The sequence below is a fragment of the Lutra lutra genome, chromosome 3 (assembly GCF_902655055.1).
Source record: "Lutra lutra chromosome 3, mLutLut1.2, whole genome shotgun sequence".
Taxonomy (NCBI): Eukaryota; Metazoa; Chordata; class Mammalia; order Carnivora; family Mustelidae; genus Lutra; species Lutra lutra.
Genome location: NC_062280.1, coordinates 188224937 through 188239895, shown reverse-complemented (window position 1 = coordinate 188239895; position 14959 = coordinate 188224937). Strand labels below are relative to the sequence as shown.

General features: G+C 41.3%; 1 long non-coding RNA gene across 1 annotated transcript in view; it reads left to right on the top strand.

The window, feature by feature from the left end:
* Window positions 1-14959, top strand: part of LOC125094768 (uncharacterized) — a 34603-nt gene that overhangs the window by 17933 nt on the left and 1711 nt on the right. The window contains exon 2 of the long non-coding RNA XR_007125685.1: window positions 9533-9563. This is a non-coding gene — a long non-coding RNA (uncharacterized LOC125094768). The remainder of the gene's footprint in view (window positions 1-9532; window positions 9564-14959) is intronic.

The following is a 14959-nucleotide window of genomic DNA, read 5'->3' as shown; positions in this document are numbered from 1 at the left end:
GGAAACGTATCTAAAACAAAGTGAAACAGAAAATTGGGAAAATAAAGATGGACAATTGCATCAACCTAAAAGAGACTGTATCTGGGTAATAAAAAGTGTGAGCTACTATTTTTTATCAAAGGTAAGAAAATAATATATATATATATAAATATAAATATATATGTAAGCAATATAAATATATATATATATTGTGTGTGTGTGTGTGTGTATATATATGAATATTATATGCATATCTACCTGCTTTACAATTTGGGTTTTGTACCAGGTGCATATATTACCCATTGTAAAGAACAAGCAAATAACTTATGTAAAATTTTAAAAATACTTATTCATTTATTGGGGGGAGGGGCAGGGGGAGAGGAGGAGAGAGAATCTCAAGCAGACTCCACTCTGAGTATAGCAACCAATGTGGGGCTCGATGTGGGGCTTGATCCCACAACTCTGAGATCATGATCTGAGCTGAATCCAAGAGTCGGCTGCTTAACTGACTGAGCCATCTAGGTGCCCCTGCAAATGACTTGTTCGAAAAAGAAGATAATGTTGGTAGCAGTGGGGACAATGGATTTGAGGATACAGTTGAGGCTTGAGATAAGAAGACCAGCTATACCTAGTTAGACCAGCTTAAATTTGAAGGGATTAAGGTAGAAGATAGTGGCAGTAGTAAGAATTGGACCTTGCCCTAATATACCATAAGATGTAACTTAAACATATAGTGTTGTCTTATTTTAAACCTTATTTTATATTGTGCTTTTGGATTAAGGTAAGAGACAATTTGACAGAAATCTTAAAATCAGAAGATGCTTCTAATAACAGTTTTCTTCTGCGTTTCCATTATTATAGCAGAAAACTTGAAAAACAAGCAGAAAAAGTTAAAGAAGAAAAATTCCTTAATTCTAATTCTGTAGGATAGTAAGGGTTACTATTTTGCATATGTCCCGCCATTATGCTCTCCTCCTTACAAACACATACATGTTTTTTAGGAGGATCATCGTATGCACAATGTTATGGCTTAAAGAAAACTTTGTTATATTGTATAAATTTCTCAATATTATTATAAAATACTCTTCTACCACATGACTTTTAATAACTACATGTTATTAAAATTCTTTACTGTTGGACATTTGGATTGTTTGTAATTTTTTTTCAATTCTAAATAACATTGCAATGAATGTGTACATACAGAGATATACTTACATCTCTGAGTATTTCCTTATTATATGGTTCTGGAAATGGAATTGCTGGGAGAAAGGGTATGCATATTTAAAATTTTGATGCTTACTGCCAAATTCCCTTCCAAAAAGTTTGTCCCAATGTTATAGCTCTAGCAAAATGCTGTACTTGTGAAAAGTAGAAAAATGCAAAGACCTCCTTCTGTTTGAAAGTTCCCTCACGTAGATTGGTAATGCTATTACCATTCGTTTTCATCTTTGTAAATTTACTTGGGTGACAAAATATGCTTCATTATTCTTTTAATTTGGATTTCCTCAATCACGAGGGACCTGGGAATTTCTTGTATGTTTATTGGTCATTTGCAACTATTGCTTTGTTAGCTGTTCATTCTCTTCAGGCTAATTTGCTTCACTCCATTATATTGTAAAGAAATATATCTAAGTCCTGAATATCAATGAACTTTGCAAGCATCCCAAAGAAATAGCTAGATTCTGTTTAGTTATAATCTTAACTCTGGAAGGGCATAGTGTCCTAAGGAAAACTGCAGAAGTTTGCCGTTCATTCAATTTTTTTTTTTTCCCTAAAGAGATTTTGAAAATAGCAAAGAACAGATGTGATGACTTTCAGTTTCCATGGTCCTAATGGAGACTTCCTAAGTCCTCTAGGAAAAGGAGAGGGACTAAGGAGGGTGCTGTCTGTTCTGCACGCTGCTTGTATTATGAGGCTGGGGGCTAGACTGTCTGGAGAACTAAATCCAGTCACACTGCAAAAGCAAGAAGAACAATTAAGTGAAGACAGAACACTCTTTCATCCTCCCCCATAATGTGTTTCTTGAGTGAATGAAGGCATGAGGACATTGCCTCTTTCAAGGGTACAGGAAAAACTAGATTGCTGGCTTTCAGTTTAAAGATTTTATTTATTTATCAGAGGGGGGGGGGGGAGAGAGCGAGCAGGCAGACAGAATGGCAGGCAGAGGGAGAAGCAGGCTCCCTGCCAAGCAAGGAGCCCAATGTAGGACTCAATCCCAGGACACTGGGATCATGACCAGAGCCGAAGGCAGCTGCCTAACCAACTGAGCCACCCAGGCGTCCCTGGCTTTCAGTTTAATACGGGTAGAATTGCCCAGCCAGAAATGACTTTCAGAGAAGAATGTCAAAAGCAAGGAGCTTAGCAGTGGTTACTGAATGGGCTCATGTTTGTTGCCTCATTTATTCTTTTTTAAAAAATTATATCATTATATCTTATTGCAGTTGTTTAACCAATTCTTGATAGAGTTTGAATGAATGATAAAGAATATCATTTTCACTGCAATTCTCATAACAAAATATTTGAAATTGCTCATTATTATTCTCACTTTACTGATAAGGGATGATGGCTCTGCAGTGTTAAGGGACTTAGCAGTCAAAGCTCATGCAATTAACATGCGGCAGGACCAGGCTTAGAAAGGATGACTTCAAATCCAATGCCCTTATCTCAAAGCCACAATCCTAATTTCCCCTAGGTCACTCTCTTGCTCCCTATTAATATGTTAAACTCAAATTCCTCAGCCTGTGACTGTTCTCCACCACCTGGGCTAACCCTCATGCTCAGTTTCAACCTTCCCCGTACCCTAGTGGGTATTACGGTTGCTTCTACAAAAGCTGCTCTTAACCTTTGAGTAGCCGCAGGGCATCTGGGGGATTATTAGTTCAGCACCGTGCCTGACTGCTACAAAAATAAGTCAGTCCTCCCAACCAGGAAATGGGTTCACGAATAGACGAGTGGCCCAACTCTGGCCAAAGAGATGCAGAGAGTGTTACCTCTAGGAAAGCTCTCTGTTTCTAAGACCATGACAGTAGCCCCTCACTGTCTCTTGTTGGATGGGAGCAAGGAGGTACATGTTGTGTCTTTTCTCATAGGTATAGTATTTTGAGCCCCATCCATATTATTGTGTATCCATAGTTCAATTCATTTTATCCCTGACTAGTATCCACAGCACACAAGTGCTGTAACTCATTTTTCCGTTTTTGTGTTGATGGGCATTTGGTAAGTTTCTAGTTTGGGGCTATTAAGAATAAGGTCATTATGAATATTCTTGTATACATCCTTCTGTGGTTATAGTTTTCTTGGGAAAATTCACAGGAGTGAGACATTAAGCATTCTACTTGTTTTTAGTTCCAGACTATTCAGGTTAAGAAAAAGTGCTCAACTATTTAGCTTAGAAACTTCACTAGATTATCCTGAACTTATTTTAAGTTTTTGTTTGTTTTAGTTTTTTTTTTTTTCTTGGAGAGGAAAATTAATCATTATCAAAATATCAGAGGATATCATTACTATGTACCTAATATGCACTCCAGGCAACTTACATCATATGCTATTGCCTAATGCTATTATTTACTAGCTGTTTGACCCCGGACAAATTGCTTAACCTCCCTGGTCTTCAGTTCCCTCATTTAAGGATTAAAAATAGCACTTACTTCATAGGGCTTTTGTGAGAAGTAAATGACATACATAAAGTCCTAGTCACATTGCCTTAAAGGCACTCAAAAATATTAACTGTTATAATTATCATGATGTACCATCTTATAGCAACCCATGAAATAAAAATTTAGACCCCATTTTTAGAGGCAATAAGCAGCTTGTCCTAGTTACAGAACCAGGAGGGGGTTTCACATTTGAGTCTACTTTGGGACCAGAGCACTAGAATATTCCGTTACCCTATTTCCCTCAAGGTACATTTTTCATGGAGGATCTCATTGAAATCTTTGCTGCAATCTTGTTAGATGACTTCTCTCAATATGAAAAGAACAAGAAACTGTAAAGGAAAGTATATAATGAAGTAGCAAAAAAAAAGGGTCTGAGACAGAGTATCGAAGAAACTTGGAATACAATCTGGTTTGTTATGTTTTTTTTCCCCATATGTGAACTATAGATACACAAAGTGCTTTTCAAGCTTTTTAGCTGCCATAAGAGTATTTGGCAAGTAAACATAGGATTTAGGAGGGTTTTCTGTTTTTGTTTTTGTTTGTTTCTACTTTTCTAAAATGTAACCATATATTCCAGTTCTTTTTCTGTTTTTTGTTTTTGTTTTTTTTTTTTTATTTTATTTATTTATTTGTGTGAGAGAGAGAGCACAGGCAGGCAGAGTGGCAGCAGAGGCAGAGAGAGAAGTAGGCTCCCCGCCGAGCAAAGAGCCAAATGCGGGACTCGATCCAAGGACGCCGGGATCATGACCTGAGCTGAAGGTAACCACCTAGCCCACTGAGCCACCCAGGCATCCCTGTGTTTGTTTTTGTTTTTTCTCTTCCCTCTTTAGGGCTTTGTCTCCTATTATCATCAGGCAGTATTATAGACAGTACACTCAAATGGGTTTATGGGAAATTTTAATAAAGTAATTATTTATAAAAGCGTGGGCAGAGTTATGAGAGTCAACAAAGGAAACTGAAGGGCTGTGAGGAAGGAGAGAGTAGGAGAGAGTAGGAAACCAGCATGGCCCCTGTATTGGAAGAGGCTAGGGAAGGTCGCGGTTACTAGAACATGGAGTACATGGCTCTATCTGTAGGAAGGGACTGCCCAACAGAATTGGCCTTTGATGGAGGGACCCAAGGCATTTCTGATAACCTATTGGGGTAGCAGGTAGGAAAAGAAATACCCTGACCTCTGTGTGCAGAGGTCTGATTGGTGAAGGGGATAGGAGTGGTGGGGACACACTCTGAATGTCACAATTTTTTTTTTGAAGGATTTTATTTATTTATTTGAGAGAGAGAGCGAGAGCATTTTATTTATTTATTTGAAAGAGAGAGAGAGAGAGAGCATGCACAAGCAGGGGGAGGGGTAGAGGGAGAGGGAGAGAGAGAATCTCAAGCAGACTCCCTGCTGAGCTCAGAGCCTGATGCGGGGTTTGATCTTGACTGGAGTAGAAATCTAGAGTCAGATGCTTAACTGACTGAGCCACTCAGGTGTCCCTCTGAATGTTACTATTACAATTAGACATTTTCTTTCACATCTTGCAGATGTGGTCATAGACTTTGGGAGCTCAAATAACTTGCCCAGGCTCCTAGGGCTAGGAAGTGGAAGAGTTGAGATTTAAACCTGGGTTCAGCTCAGTGGATCCTCATCACCGAGGGAAGGTTTTAGAAAATACTGAAGTCTGTGCTCCATCCTCCGAGATCCTGTTGTAATTGGTCTGGCTTGGGGCCCAGGCAGCGTATTAAAAGCTCCCCAGGCGATTCTAATGTGCAGTGGGTGTTGAAAAATACTGGTTTGGTTGAACTCCAATATGTTTTCACTGTAATATGAGCCGCTATGGGCACAGGGCTAATGACAAAGAAATCACCCAGCAGAGGCAACCCACTGTGTAATGCTAAGCAAACCATCACAGGACAGTGAGGCAAGTGCTGGAGGGAGTCTGAAGGAGTGAGGGGGCTGTCTCAGAGGAGATCAAGCCGGACAGGAGTTGTTAGTAGGGTCGTCCCTAGTACCAGCCATTGCTTCAAACACTTAAAGGTTTTAGCTAATCAAATCCTTAACACTTTCCTAGGAATAGGTGCTGCTATTATTATTCATAATCAATTGATCACTAATTAAATTAACATTTTATTAACCCACTGTTATCTCAATTTTGTAGGTAAGGACATTAAGACAAAGAGAGATGAAGGGTCTTGCTGAAGGTCCAGCAGAGGTAGAAGTGGGCTTTTGAACCCGAGCAGTTTGACGTGAGAGTCCAGGTGTGCTAACACTACATAAATTAGCAACAAAAGCTGGGGGCAGGGAGAGGATTGGGAAGACCAAAGGCAGAGGAAGTGGTATTTCAGGCAGAATCAACAGCCATGGGGGAAATAGGGGCTGTTAGACAGTAGAATGAATTTAGGGGAATCTGGGCTGGTTGGAGCTTGGTGTATGTGTGGTGGACATGCACTCCAGACCCCATTCCTGGGATGGGGCTCCATCATGCTGTTATTCTAAAGGCAGTCCAGAAGCCACGAGAGAGTGACTTGGTCACACTGGCATTTCAGAGAGAGCCAGAGAAAGGATGGGACGGTAGCCCAGCAGGAAATGGAAGCAGGTGGGGGCTGTGGGGAAGGTGGAAGGAGAAACAGGCTTGGGGCTGGGTGTAGAGGTTAGGGAAAGGTTGAAATAATATTGCAGGAGAGATGTGGTTGAATTGTCTTTGTGGTATCCATCAGACATGCCACAAATTATTTACATTTCTAATAAAGCCCTGACATTTGATAATGAATTATTTAAATAATTAATACAACCTAGGCTACTCCAGAATGGTCTCGTAACTGTGGCACTCTTATTTGTTTGGGGGAGACAGACATAGGGTGGTAGGCATGGTTTGGAAAAAGGAAGGTCAGAAAAAGGAAGAAGGCCAGGACAGATAGAAACATGTCAAAATCTGCAAAATATATTGTTCTCTTATTTAAAAAATTAGATTTATTTATGCACCCATGTCAACATTTTGTATCTGTTTCATTTATCACCGCTGGTGTGGGAGTCTTTAAAAAAAAGAGAAGACATTTAAATGTTAAAGTTCAATTTTGGGATGTGATTTGGTCATCCACATTTCTTTCATTTTTCCTTAGTCTCAGAGAGGGTGGGAAACAGAAGCTCTCCCCCTTGCTCTGGCAGCAATAGAAAGGTAGAAGATGAGGAGTTTGAGTTTGGGTGACCGCCTAGGCTTTGAGAAACATATCTCAGGATTCTTTCCTGGAGGAAGATACTTGTTGGCACATTTAAAAATGGTCATCACGGCAGAAAGCCTGCAGATGGCCAAGGCCAACAGCGGAGAGGGGTTGGGGTGGGTGGAATCCTGTGTTCCCCAAGGCGGGCTGCCAAGAGACCCTGGCTTCTGGGAGCCCAGAGGGAGCCCCAGCAATGAAGCCAAGGCCCCGGACCAGCCCCTCTCTTGGTTGTTTTCTGGAATTGGGATTCTCACATATTTTTCTGAAAGCTGGGAGACAGCCTCTCCCAACTAGGCTCGCCAGGCTCACTGAGGGAGTGGGCTGGATGGGACTCTAGGTGATCCACTTGACTTAGAAGAAGAGAGAAATGTCAAGTTTCTCATATTTGAGGGTCGAAGAGGAAGTGTCTCACTTGCCACAGAGAAGAGGAGGCAAACATTTTTGTTGCCTGAGACTGAAAGATGGGGTTGAGGGCTCATGGGTGAGGGATAGATGCAGGCTCAGGGGTTGAGATCTTAGCATAAAGAAACTTAAGATCTGGGAAAAAGGGGCCTGAGGGGAGCCAAAGGAAGGTGAGCGCCCATTTATAACATCAATAGAAGGTGAAGTTGTGTCAGCTTTCAGGAGGCCCTGCAAACCCACAGGCCTATTCCTGGGAAGACATATCTCCCCCTCCTCCCCACGTCTCTCCCTCAGGCACCAGGAGGATGTACCGACCAACCATTTTGTGGTGCAAAGGGAATTAAGCTTATTTATTTCTCGTCTTCACGACCAACGAGATGAGAGGGAGTTTTGATGGACGCCCCCTCGCTGAATGAAATCAATAGATTAAAAGCTTAAATCTTTACTTTGGTTTGAACTTTCTCTCAGCCCACAGGATGTCTCAGTCCTTGGACCTCATCCCAGGGATGGGGAGGAAGGGTTTTTTTTTTTTTTTCCTTTTAAATTAATTGATCGGATGTGGATTTAAGAACTGTGTGAACAGACCTCTTCACATAAAATGATGAAAGCACCATTGACCCCGGGTCTGAGGCTTCTGGAAAGCCTTTCCAGGAGGAGAGTGTGAAGATCCAAAGTCACAGAAGCCACATGTGGGTTCTAAGAGGCCTACTTTACCCACCCAAAGGCTGGAAAACATTCTCTCTTCTTGAGTCCAAAAAAGGTATCTGATTTCATCTGCTCAAGGCAAAATAATCTCATATGGCCATAAGTCCACAAGATAACTTTCCTTTTGCTCCAACTACTTGTTACAGAATAGCTGAGCTATTTTTTCCATAGATAGAAAGGTAGAAAAAAGTAGTCTAAAAAGCACACATTTCTTACTACCCAGAGCTCACATGGAATATTTTTGTTTAGTTTGTCTTTCTGTTTTTGTAAGAAATTGAAATAGAGCAGATGAACCCTAAGTGACGTTTGACCACAGGTTGCAGTCTTATTCCTGCCACCACTATCATTCAGTGAACTCTTTATATTCTTTTCATATAGTTAAGTATCTACAACCAATACATACTACTGGTTTGTGAATGGGTTATTGCTTTCAATTTACATAAATGATGTTATTTGTCTCCATTTACATATGCATTTTTCCACTTAACGTTGTTTCTCAAACATATCCATGTTCACGTAAATAGATCTAGTTTATTCTTTTTAATAGCTCTCCAGTGAATGCACCTTATTTTCTTCACCAATTTCCCTGTTACTCCAACAGTCTTGCCATTATAGACAATACTGCGATGAACATCTTTGTATGTGTTTCCTTGTGCAAATGTGTGGTGGCTTCTCCATGATACATACTGGAAATAGATTTGCCAGCTTGTAGAGTACACACAATTTTTAAGAGCCTACCAAAGGCTCTCTATCAACTAACCCTCCCACCAGAGATATCCTGGACTGTTAGGAGCCCATTTCTCTCCCTGTACAAAAGTTAGGTAATCTGGAATCATCTAAACCCAAACTCCCTACAGCCTTTCCTCGTGCTCAAAGCCCAAACTCTTAACAATGGCCAATGAAGCTCTATAGTCAAGTCCTTCCCCTTCTTTCCTACCTCATTCTCACGCCTAACTGCTCATTCTGCTCTAGTTCTGCTAGTGTTCTTGCTATTCCTTGATGTTCCAAGTTCCTTCCTTTTTGTACTTGAGTTTTCATCAGACTAGAATGTTCTTCAGTCAGATTTTTCTCATGGGTTGCTTTGTGATTTCTCCCAGACCTCTGCTAAAATATTCTACTAGTGGAGATACTTTCTTGGATTACCCACTTCTCCTCCCAATGCCATTCTGTCCTTCACTACCTTTTTACTTCATTTCCTTTTTATTCATAGCATTTCTATGTGACATTACAATATATATTTTTGTTTGTTTATTGCCCCTGTCACTAAAATGTGACCTTTGTGAGGCCTTGTTTCTTTTGTGTTCTGCTGTAATTCCATAACCACAATAGTGTCAGAACAGCAAATGCTTCCTAAATGGTGAGTGAATAATCATAATTCTGGAGAGTCGAGGCTGGCGGGATGACTGGTGGGTAGTGAAGGGATCTTAAGCATCTTTTGCTCCCCCTCTCTTCCCCCACAACCTTGTTCTGGAACACATTTCTGTATATGACAGTGCAGACAGCATTCAGAAAGGACTGGAGAGAAGATATTGGAATACTAGAATCTGATACCTGCATGAACATTTTCTTTCTTTCTTTTTTTGAGTTAGGTTTAAACCAGGACGTTGCCTGCCTTGCACAGTGAGTAGCTGCTGTGTTTCCATAAACTATCCTAAATTTGTGTGAGTCACGCTGGTCTCTGTTTTTATTTAAGTTATCCACAAAATGCTTTGACTAGGGGTGGCTGGGTGGCTTAGTTAGTTAAGCGTCTGCCTTGGGCTCAGGTCATGATCCCGGGGTCTTGGGATGGAACCCGGGGTCCTGGGATCACAGCTCTGCTCAGTGGGGAGCCTGCTTCTCCCTCTCTCTCTCTGCCCCCTCCCCTATTGTGTTCTCTCTCTCTCTCAGAGCAGTAAAATCTTAAAAAAAAAAAAAAGCTTCGACCAACGATGAAAGAGGCAAGAAAGATATATGTTAATAAATGCCGCATAACTAATAATCCCACAATGTAGTTATTTAACATGCACTTATTCTCTCACAAAAATCTGTGGATCAGGAATCTGGGGAGGCTTAGTCAGCTCCTCTGCCTCAGGATCTCTTCCAGGCTGCAGGCAAAGTACTGGTCGGGGCTGTCTGTCGTTATCTCAAGGCTCAACTGGGGAAAGATCCCCTTTCAAGCTCACTCATGCGGTTGCTGGCAGGATTCAGTTCCTCGTGGGCTGTTGGCAGGAAGCATCAGTTTCATGCTAACTGTTGGTCAGAGGCTACCCTCAGCTCCTTGCCACTCGGGCATCTCTAACACAGCAGCTTGCTTCACTGAAACAAACAAGCCAAGAAAGCAAGAAAGAATATAGGCAAGATGGCGGTCATAGGTGTTTATAATCCCATCTTGGAACTGATAGCTCACCACTTTTGCCATGTTCTCTTTGCCAGGAGCAAGTCACTGGTTACACAAGAAGAAGGGACTATACAAGGGAGTGAATACCATGTAGTGGGGACCTTGGGAGCCATTTTAGAAGCTGCTTCCCACAGCAGAATCTATCACAAAAGAAGGGAATGTATGGAAAGAGTGAATGGAAGTGGCTGAGGCAGTAATGTTCATTCCTTTCCCTAAAATCATCCATCAGAGGGCTGCCTTGGTGGCTCAGTCAGTTGGGCATCTGCCTTCGGCTCGGGTCATGGTCCTTGGATCCTGGGATTGAGCCCTGCATTGGACTCCCTTCTTGGCCGGGAGTCTGTTTCTCCCTTTCCCTCTGTCCCTCCCCTCCACTTCTGCTCTCTTTCTCAAGTAAATAAATGGAATCTTAAAAAGAAAAAAAAAAAGCACATGCATTTAAAAATAAATAAATAAATAAAACCATCATCAGATACTCTACTCCTATACCCTAGTAGATAAGAGAATAGTCTATAAGGAAGACAAAAGAAGCCAGAGGTATTCTTCCTGTATTTTTGCCTCCAGGAGAATGGAAAGGTGGAGAATGCATGCTCCTTTCTGTGCTGGAGCCTGCAGTACTTCTGGGGACTCGGTAATGGAAAGACCCAAAGCTTCCATATGCACTTAGGCCAACCCAAAGTGCAATGGTATTTGAGTGTGGCAAGTAGGTACCAAGGAATGTGAAGTTCAAAGTGAAATGTGAGGCAGGTCATATTCTATAGTCACTTGCCCTTTGAATTGGACGCCACTATTAATCTGCCATGTTCAGTGTCCTACTAAACAATAGACTTTGAAAATGATGCACACACAGCCCTAAATTTGCTGAGCTATTCTCATACTCAGCCGAGCTCATTTCAGAGCATTCAGACTGTACCACAATTAGCTGCTGACACTATCCTAAAATAATATAAAGCCAGGCCAGTAATTATACACTGGAAGAAACTATGTATAGAAAAGCTCATTAACTTGTGGGGTGGTACAAGTTTCTGAAGTGGGAACATTTCAGACAGGATACAGTGCTCATGTTGGGATGGGTGCAAATCCAATTGCAAGTTCTTAGCTTAATATTTAACAACATCCTTCTCAAAAAGCATCCAACAGGTCTTCAGGATTTGTGGGGCCGTCAAACGTGTCAGGTATTTCTCAAGTTTCCCTGTAGGTGGCACTGTAAGAGTATTCGAGGGAACACCTACACTAAACTAGGGGCCTTAAAATTGGCCATTCGTGAGGGTTCCCATTGGGGTCACCATTGCTACCACCACGATCATTGTCACCTTTATTACAGCCATCATTAACATTGTTCATTTATGAATGAATTGCATGATTAATAGTTTCTGATCACATTTTTCTCTGTTCTGTAACCACAAAGTTTTACTGCAAGGGAGGATAATCTCATAGGTGGCATGCATTCAGCTTTGGGATTCCCACCTCTGGGCCTTTGCTCCTGTGATGTCCCTTGGCCAAGATGTCCAGCCATGCTCCTCCCTGCCTTGTTTTGAAGGGTTGTCCTGCATGAGTCACCATCACCCGCTCAGCTTCTTGAGATACAGTTCAGGGAGGGCTTCTGTCAACTACACAATCTTGGCCTAAAGAAGTTTGTCCTACTTCCTTGCCACTTTATCATCCTAATAAAGATTTTTCTTCTCCCTTCTAGTGTTGGAGTCTAAACTAAGTCTTAAGCAACTATCTCCTGGGCTTCTTTTTATTTACAACCAATGCCTATCCAGCTCTCCAGAGTGGAAGCTAGCTCCTGACCACATTTGTTTATTGCCTGACAACAAACACCTGCTCCTCCTTTTTGGGTCACTCTCTTGACATCTCTTGTGAACTCCTAGAATTCAGGGACTTTGTCTTATTTTTTGTTGTATTCCCAAAGTTGGACAAAAGTTCTCAACAAATGTTTGTTGAATGAGTGAGTCAAGGAAGAAGATTAAGTAAATACCCTATAATACCCTTTCTTAAAGGTAGGGGTACAGAGAATAAGAGAAATTTCCAATCTCGGTCTCACTGAAAAGTTTTACCTTGACTTTGGGGATCTCTCTCTCTTGGGGGAAGAAGGGAGAAGCTATGAGAAAGCCCATCTTTTGAGCAAAGAGTGTTATGTTATTCTCTCCTGAGATGAGCATGTTGGCTGTTACCCCTCAGAAAATTTCACCCTTTATTGACAGAGCCCTGAGTTTATGGCTTCCCCCTCTTCCCCTCCCACTGAGTCTTGGAGGTCAATCATGATGGTGATGAATTTAAGTGACAGTCTCAATTACATTGCTACAGAACAGTTTAGGCCTGAATTCTGGCTGATGGGATCTGAGGGTATTCTTTTTGAAGAGTTTAGTCTTCACTACAATAAAGACAACCATGGAGGCAAAACACTCTTATTCTTGACTACATATTGTTGGGTGGTTGTATGACACCTGGAACATCTACAGCCATCTTGTGGCTCAAAAAGGAGACTTTGCTTTCATGCGTGTGACATGGAAAGCACCTTGTTTTTAATGACATGGAGGAACCATGGATTTACCTAGCTTTGAAACTACCTCTCTTCTGGACTTTCTGTAAAATAATAAATACCTTCTATAAACTTCTAGTAACTGGGTCTACTCTTCCTCACAGCCAAGAGTATCACAACTGACACACCTCACAATCTTCTGTGGTGTTTTCCTCATGGAATGTGCTGAATAGCTTCCCTTTGCCCTTTTAGATCTACCTTTCACCTTTCCTGTCCTGCTCTCTGCTTTGAAAGGCTGACCTATATTGACTATTTCTGTCTTCTCATCTTACCAAGAAGGCTAATAACCAGCACCTTTTTGAATTGGTAAATTATATGTCAACACATTACTTTCTCTAAGTCTTCTCATTGAGTGTCATGTGATCTGTGGTTGCCTTTTTAATTTGCCCAAGGCTGAGCCCAAATCTGGTTGCTTATAATTTGATTCCATGGGTCAGTCAGGGTCCCAACAAGACACAGGTGGCTCATTCAAATTCAGGTAATCCAGGGAAGTTTACTTACAAAAGTGTGGGCAGAGCGGTGGGCCACTGTAAGCTTAGTGTTAGGGAACAAGCTCTGCTTGCCCAACTCAAGCAGGTTCAAATCCAAAATCCATTGGAATCCAAGTTCTTCCTAGAGTGTTGTTGGACCAAATGTCGCCCACACTTCCTTTCAGCCAAATTCTCCTCTTTCTTCTAGAAGGACTTCAAGTTATGCATATTTCTGGAAAGTTTCCTTGTTCTTCTCATTTCTCATTTACTCATTCTCAGTTACTCATTTCTGAGTAATATTGCCACCATAATATATATCCTATTTTATTGTTACTTTTATTGTGGTAAAATATAAAGTTTACCATTTTAATCATTTTGAGGGTATAGTTTGGTGGCATTAAATATTCATATGGTTGTGCAACCATCACCACCACCCATCTCCAGAACTACTTCATCCTCTCAGACTGAACCTCTCTATCATGAAACACTAAATTCTCATTTCTGCTCTCCCTCCAAGCCCCCAGGCTACTATTTTACTGCTGTCTATTTTACTTTCTGTCTACCCATTGTGTTTATGAATCTGACTATTCTAGGTTCCTTATACAAGTGGAGTCATACAATATTTGTCCTTTTGTGTCTGGCTTACTTTTCTGAGCATAATGTCCTCAGGTTCATCTATGTTGTAGCATGTGTCAGAGTTTCCTTCCCTTTAAGGGCTGAGTGATATCCCATTATATACGTGTACCATATTTTGCTTATCCATCATCCACTGGTGAACATTTCATTATGATTATTTTTAAAATAACCTTCCTTATTGAAGTACAGCAAGCATACAGAAAAGTGACCCAATATGGTAGATCTGGTAAAGCTTCATAAAGTGAACAAATTCAGGTCATCACCACTCAGATTAAGAAACAGAACATGATCCAGGCACCTGGGTGACTCAGTCATCGCCTGAATCTTGATTTCGACTCAGGTCATGATCTGAGGGTCTGAGATTGAGTCCTGCCTAAGGCTGCATGCTGATGGAGGAGCCTGTTTGAGATTCTCTCTCTTCCTCTCCCTCTGCCCCTCCCCTCCTCCCCACTCGCATGCTCTGAAAAAACAAACAAACAAGAACCAGAACATTATCATCAGCCTAGAAGCCCCCTTTGAGCCCCTCTTAGTCACAACTGAAATGTAGCCACTGTCCTGACCTCTGTCACCTTGGATTAGTTTTGCCTGTTTTGAATTACTGGAAATACAGTGTGAGGTCTTTTATGTCTGACTTCCTGTACTCTACATTTATGAGTATTTTCCATGTTGTGTGTGTAGCAGGAATGTGTTTGTTTTTATTACTTCATAGTACTTCATTGCCACATGCCATTATTTGCATACCATACAATTTTATTCATTTATTCTGCAGTTGGTGAACTTTTGGGTAGTTTGCACTTCTTTAGATTGACTATGTTTACAAACACTCTATCTACCTTATCGTGCGCACATGTTTGTGTTTTGCTGAGTATATACGCATAAGCGAATATACGCATGGACACACAGAGGAGTGGAATTGCAGGGCCATAGGGGAGGCATAGGTTCAGCCTTAATAAATACTGACAAAGGGTTTTCCAAATTGGTTGCACCATTT